The sequence below is a fragment of the Dendrobium catenatum genome, unplaced genomic scaffold, assembly GCF_001605985.2.
Source record: "Dendrobium catenatum unplaced genomic scaffold, ASM160598v2 original_scaffold_96692, whole genome shotgun sequence".
NCBI lineage: Eukaryota > Viridiplantae > Streptophyta > Magnoliopsida > Asparagales > Orchidaceae > Dendrobium > Dendrobium catenatum.
Window position 1 is genome coordinate 650845 of NW_021415131.1, and position 7609 is coordinate 658453.

The following is a 7609-nucleotide window of genomic DNA, read 5'->3' on the forward strand; positions in this document are numbered from 1 at the left end:
AGTGTTGTCTCCCAATGTTACTTTGCCTCCAGTTCTGGTCTCCAGTAGGATGAACTTCTTCATATCTCCAGTCATGTGTCGCGAGCAGCCACTATCCAGGTACCACATGCTCTCACTAGGTCTTCTATGAGAGCATCCCTATAATTTCATTCAAAGATTAGATTTTGGAATCCAAGTGAGTTTGGGTTCCTCCTTATGCTTGCATGAATGAGATGTATGCATGTTATGCTATGATGGATGCAGTTTAGGTCTCCATACTAAGTTTGTCCTACGGTGAATTATGCATGTGCGGGCTATGTGACCTAGCATGCCACAAGAGAAGCACCTAACACCAGGAAATGTGTTTACTAATCTATGTGGGTGGTGGTGCCTCTTCCTAAAGTTATGTGATGTATGCTGTGTTGGGGGTTGACTAGGTTGGTCTGATGTGAGTGATGCAATTTCTTTTTCTAATTCTTTGATTCTTTCTTGAAAAGTGTTGTTTTGATATATCAATCCATGAACTTCTATTTTTAACAAATGCTCACTGTGATCTACTTCTAATACAAGTTTGTCTAATCTATGAAAAGCCTCTTCTAGTTCAACATGAGTGGTTTTCAAGGTTTCATGCGTTTCAGTTAGTTCAATATGTTTCTTATTTAATGCATCATACTCATCAAGAAGTAGCACATGATTACGATCTAAATCAAAATTTTCCTTAAACAACTTAGCATGGTTGATTTGTAAGGAACTAAATTGAATATTAAGCTTGGCATGCATCTTTTTCAACTTCCTATACGAGTCATGGATATTCTCAAAAATAAGTAATAATTCTTCATATGAAAGTTGACATATCTCATCTTGATCCAGTTGATCAAGGTTATCATTAGCCATAATATACAAATTTGTTACCTCCTCCTCTGCTTCTTCTTCTGACGATTCTGAGGCAGAGTCGGCCCAAAAAGCTTTTTGTGTCTTCATCTTTCCTTTCTTGTATTTGGCTTTGTCATCACCTTTCTCCTTAGCTTGTTGGCTCTTTAGATTGGGGTAATTGGCTCGAAGGTGACCTGGCTTCCTGCACTCAAAATAGATTGTATCAAATGAAGCTTTATTAGACTTTGAGCTTTTACCTTTATTCCAGCTGTTCTGATGACGCTTCTGTTTTCTCTTCAGGAAGTTCTTGAATTGTCAGGTCATCAGTGCTATCTCATCCTCTTCCTCACCTGCAGAGCTTTCACTTTCTGAGTTGTTTGCTTTTAATGCTACCGTTCGCTCCTTTTTCTTTTCACCTGCATCACTTTGTCTCTAACTCACTCCTTGCTCATATGCAATGAGTGACCCAAGGAGATTATCAATAGAATAAACGTTAAGGTCTTTAGATTCAGTGATAGTAGTTATCTTTGCATCATAGAAACTAGGTAAGCATCTAAGAATTTTATTAATTTTTTCAGAATTTGAAATCTCTCTACCTAATGCATGCAAGGATGTCAAGATTTGGGTGAACCTAGTGTACAAGTAAGATATTGTTTCGCTAGGTTTCATACGGAAGAGTTCATAATCGTGTAATAAAATGTTAAGCCCAGACTGTTTTACTTCAATTGTTCCTTCGTATGTAATACGCAGTCTATCCCAAATCACCTTACCAGTGGCATAGATAGAAACTCTTATATAATCTTTAGACTTAGCATTCAATTGGGCATTCAATTGGGCTAATTCCCTATCCTCATTTCTCCATTCATTAAAAGGCACAGGAGTTTTTAATCCATTTATAGTTTTAAAAGGTGCAACATATCCAGTATTCACTAACATCCACATGCTGTAATCAATAGACTGTAAAAAAATAGACATTCTAATTTTCCAGAAATAAAATAGAATGTTATCAAAAAGTGGTGGACGAGTTATTGAATAACCCTCCATGGTGTTACAATTACCAAAATGCTACATGATTGTTTTTTCAAGGTTTTCTAAAACACTACTTTTGAAAAGTCTCTGATACCAATTGAAATTACTAGATGGAGAAGAGGGGGGGTAAATTGTGAAAGTTTTATAGCAATAAATAAAACCTAAACAAGAGTTCTGATATTTTTGATATTTTTTAAGGTTTTAACTTGCAAATAAAGTGCAACAATGGAATCATGTTCAATCACAATATTTCACAAAGCAAATATACTGAAAATGAAAAATGCACACAAGAATAAAAACGATAAGAAAAAAGCACACCGGATTTTTTTAGTGGTTCGGCCAAACCATAACCTACGTCCACTCCCCGGAGTCTTCCGCTCCGAGAATTTCATTACAAGCAATAGCTCTCCTTTTGCCCCCCTTGGCAAGGTGGAGAAGCCCTTACAATACTCCCTTTCACCAACCAGACGTGGTGGAGTGCCAAAATCTATTTTCACCCCTGGCGACGGCAGAGAACCTTCCCATTTTTCTCCCTCCTGGAGAAGGCAGAGTACCTCATGGTCACGGATGTAGAAGAGCCTTCCCCTTGGAGATCCTCTCACAAATTCTTCTAGGGCCACAGGAGGAGCAACATGCAGCAAGTTCGGAGCAACCGTGCGATCTCCCTCACACCTTTTCTCCCTTACAATGCTCACCTTCTCCTTCCTCTCTCAAACCCTAAAGAACTTCTCAAGAGCTCTCTCCCTTGGAATTCCTCTCTAACCATGTTCTCCTCTCTGATTCACACACTAAAAACATAACTATTTTGACACCTTAAAATGGGCTTCAAAATCCCTGAAATTTTAAAGTACCCGTTACTATCGTATAGTATGGTTTCTAATCGTTCAGTTTGATATGTATACCAAGCTTCATCCTGGTAACAAGATGTACAAACAGTTAAAAATACATCGTACAGTACGATAATGAATCGTATGGTACGATAATCAACATTACTGATCGTACAGGATGATAACCGGGGCGATCAAATGTCGTCTCTGTTCATCGTTTTGTACGATATAGATCGTACAGTACGAATGGTCAAAATTCAAAGCATCGTCCAGGACGAATTCTGGGACAATCAAGATTCGTCTCTATTCATCATATAGTACGATTTACATCGTATTATATGACGAGAAAAAACCATTGGATCGTCCAGGACGATATCCGGGACAATCAGAATTCGTCTCTGTTCATCATATTGTACGAACTGGGTCGTACAGTATGATATTTAATTTTAAATTGAGCCTTGAATTATTCCACTAATCACGGGTTAATTTAAGTATGTATTAAAAATAAATCGTACAATACAAATTACTTCGTACAGTACGAACGGCGAAGAAAATACTTAAGTTAATTTGACGGCTAGGGTTTTGGATTTGAACATATCGTACAGTACGATTGCGATTCATACGGTATGATCTATTCACATAATCGTCCTACAAGCTCGTATCGTACGATACGAAATAAATTCATACAGTACGATCTACAGAGAAAGAAAATCTCCAGTTTTTTTTTTAAAACCCTCTCCCCCTGTGTGTGTGCATTATTTCTTAGACTTTTATGCATTTTGTGGCCAGATTTAAGAAAATAAAAATAAAATAAATAAAAATACATTGTTAGACTCATACTCCTAATCTATCATTCTTGAGTCTTCCTATCATCCTAAGTAGCTTGTGATCTTCCTGAAATATTAGTACTCACAGACAATAACAAACAAAATAATATTCAATGAATAGATAATTCAGACGACATTATTTGTCATCATTAAAATTTCAAACTCGGGGTCATGGTTTGCAACACTAAGAGCTAAAAAATTATGTCTAATTTCATTTTTATTGCAATAATTTTCAAATAATTTATATTCAAATTCTTGATCATGATTTGTTTAGATTTTATAAATCAAATAACCTTATTCTCTTCGAATATACTTAGTAAATTTTCTAAAATTATTAAATACATTATTTTTATTATTTAAGAATAATATCCAAGTATATATTGAATAATCATCTAGAATAAAAAATTCTTAATTCTTGCCATCTAAATAAATTGTGTTAATTGGCCCAAATAAGTCCATGTGAAATAATTCTAAAGGTCTGCTAGTAGAAATTATATTTTACTCTTGTATCAAATCTTCATATGTTTACCATGAATGCATGCATCACATATAGAATCAAAATGAAAATTAACTTTTGGTAAACCAACTACTAAATCAAGTTTAGAAATTTTATTTAAAGTGTTGATATTGGCATGACATAACACTCTATGTCAAAACCAAGCATCATCATTTGTACATTTCATGCAAAGTAAATTTAAATTAATATCATTTGAATTCTCTAAATTAATTAAATAGATATTTTTATGTCTATTTCTAGTAATCAAAATAGTTTCCTTATTTATAATAATGCTATGTGAAGCACAAAAAGAAACATTTAAACCTTTATCACGTAATTGACTAATTGATATTGAGTTATGTTTTAAACTAGAAATAAATAAAACTTTTTTGTAAAGTAAAAATGTTCTTACATATGGATCTAATGCTAATAATCTTTTCCTTTGCATTATCTCCATATGTGACATACCATCACTTGATTCTAATGTACAGAATTTTGCTTTATCACCCATCATATGTCTTGAATATCCACTGTCCAAGAATCACCCCATCATTGATTTTATTTTGAAGGCATTCCTACGAAAGAAAATAAAATGTTAACTTTTGGAACTTAAATATTTTTTGGACCACATTCTAAATGAGTACTATAAAATCTATTCTTTATGGTATATGAAGTTCTTTTATTTTTTGGTTCTCATATAAAAGTTGATTGTTTAATATTTTGTGATCTATGAGTATAGAAATCAATTGAGATATGTCCTTTTATACCACAATAATTACACCAAATATTAGTTTTTGCATATGACTTAGCTTGATGTTTACATGACATATAAGAAGAACTTCTATTTGATGTTGAACTTAATGGTGCTTTATAATAAACTTGTGATTTCATGCATAAATATAATCTTGATTTTAATAAAATATTGTCTCTTTCAGGTTTACAAACAAATAAAGAACGAATTATTTCTATTTTTCAAATCATCACTTTTTTTTTAAATCATTAAAATGCACATCTAAATTTTGATGCTCTTTTTTTAAAACATTATATTTTCATTTTCTTTTTTTTTATTTTTAACTACTAATTCAATAAATGCATCATCTAATTCTTCATAAGATATATCATTACAAAAATCTTAAAAATCACAGTAAGATTTTCCTCCTGCCATAAGACATATGTTCACCTATTCACCAAATGAGTTTGATTCATTTTAATCTGGATTGGCCCATAGAGCCTTCTTTTTTTTGAAATGCTTCTTTTCTTTCTTGTCACTATTTCTCTCTACATCTATCTATATTTTTTTAAATCAATAAGATCTAGACAATCTCCTCTTATATGTCCATGCTTCTTGCAATGGTAGCTAATAAACCCTATTTTGTAAGAAATTTATTAGTTTAAACTTTATAATTTTTAGATGTCTTATACCTTTTATTTTTCTTTCTTAGTAATCTTCCAAGCCTTCTTAAAAGCATGTCCACCTCATCTCTATCATCATTAAAGCTTAAGGAACTAGGCTCATCATTACCATCAACCTGTAAGGTAATGGTTTTGCCTTTCTCTTTCTTAGAGAAGCAAACAAATTTAGCCCTTTGAGTTATAATATGTTCATATTCTATTAGATGACCCAAAGGTTATTCAAGTGGATAAGTATATAAATCTTTAGCCTCACTAATTAAAGTTACTTTACCATCCCATTTTTTGAGAAGCCATCTAACAATCTTATAGACTAAGTCTTGATTCATACATGTTCTTCTAAGAGAGTAGTTGTGTTAATTATTTTCATAAATCTAGTATACATATTAGAAATTGACTGAGAAGGAAACATACAGAATATTATGAACAAGTCTATTTATTGAGCATCTCTAACCTTACTAGTATCTTCATAAGTTATAATTAATTTATCCCATATTTCTTTTATTGAAATTAATATATAAATTTTTATATAATCATTGGGAAGAAGTGCACAAAGCAAAGTATTACATGCTCTAATATTAAACTCATCTAATTCCCTCTCTAAGGCAGTCCATTTATGAAAAGATTTTTCAATTTTAAATCCATTAATTTCTTTAGTGAGTGTATGATATTGGTGTGTAAGCATGTGCCATATATAAGAGTCTTGTCCCCCTAAAACAATACTAATTCTATTTTTCCAATAATCAAAATGGACATTATCTAATAATGGTGTTTGATGAGTGGATTATCATTCAGAAAAGTTAATCGTTAGAAAACCTTGTGTCATAGTTTATAAGTGGATCTACTCTAGGATGCTAAGCCAGAATAGAAAGAGTCAAGGCTCTGATACCAATTATGGGATGATAATGGCACCCCAAGAGGAGAGCTGAATTGGGATTTTAAGACAAAAATTATTTAAAAAAAAGTAATAAAAATAATTTTGATGCTATTTGGCAAATAAATAAATAAATTTTTTTAATAAAAATGATAAATAAATAAATGAAAAAGAAAAAAGAAAATAACATGCACAATATTTTTATGTGGTTCATCCCAAATTTTAATCCAACCTACATCTACGCTAGCGAACTCTTAGCTAGACTCTACTAATCCTGGGTTTTCCTTACAAAACCTCACTTCTTTAAATCAAAGAAATTATTTACAATCTAAGTACTCTCCTATACGGGCAAGTACAACACAATTTAATTATAACTTAAATTTCACTAAGCCAAATTGCTTAGATTAAGAAAAATAAAAATTAATTTGAAGTAAATAATATATGCTTGAATTATTTTGCAATAAAATGACCAAAATATTTGATAAGATTTTAATAATTTGACTAGATCACTTCATTACTTACAAATGAAATATAAAACTTGCCCACTTTAAGATAAATTTATATCTTGATATAAATATGAATAATATTTTAAATAAAAATATTTTTCTTGCTAATTTAAACTATAACTCCTCAAAATATATAATACTTTAAAAAAATTAGATTTAAAATGAAAATCTATGCTAAATAAAAGAAAATAAAAATACTTGCTCGCTATCTTTATTACAACAACAACAACATTATCAAGCCTTTATCCCACTATGTGGGGTCGGCTACATGAATCCTTTTTGTCCATTGTGTCCCATTAAAAGTCAAATTCTCGTTTAAATCATGTCTTTCTAAATTTCTTCTTACTTAAATGTATATAAGTCATTTTTAAATTCCTAATTTCTATGATTGACCTAAGTTTTTAGTTTAAAATTGCATACCTTGTATAACACCATTTGATTTAAATGTTCAAATGGAATTTTCATACAATTACTTACATTTTCTTGTCTATTTCTTCTCACTTTTTGTTGTTGTCAAACAGGGGGAGAAATCTTTATGTTTGTATGTTATTGTTTTGATGTTCTTTATGTTTGTTATGTATGTTGGTGTGTGTTGTTGTTGTTGTCTAAAATAAAAAATTTTAAAATTTTTTCTTGATTTAAATTGACCTCCTTATTTTCCATGTATTGCACAATTCAGGGGAGTTTAGGAGATAAAGAAAGATTTGTTTAAATTGAAATCATACAAGAATAATTGGTTTTGCCATCATCAAAAAAGGGGAGAATTGTTAGAATAGTTGGGCTATTTG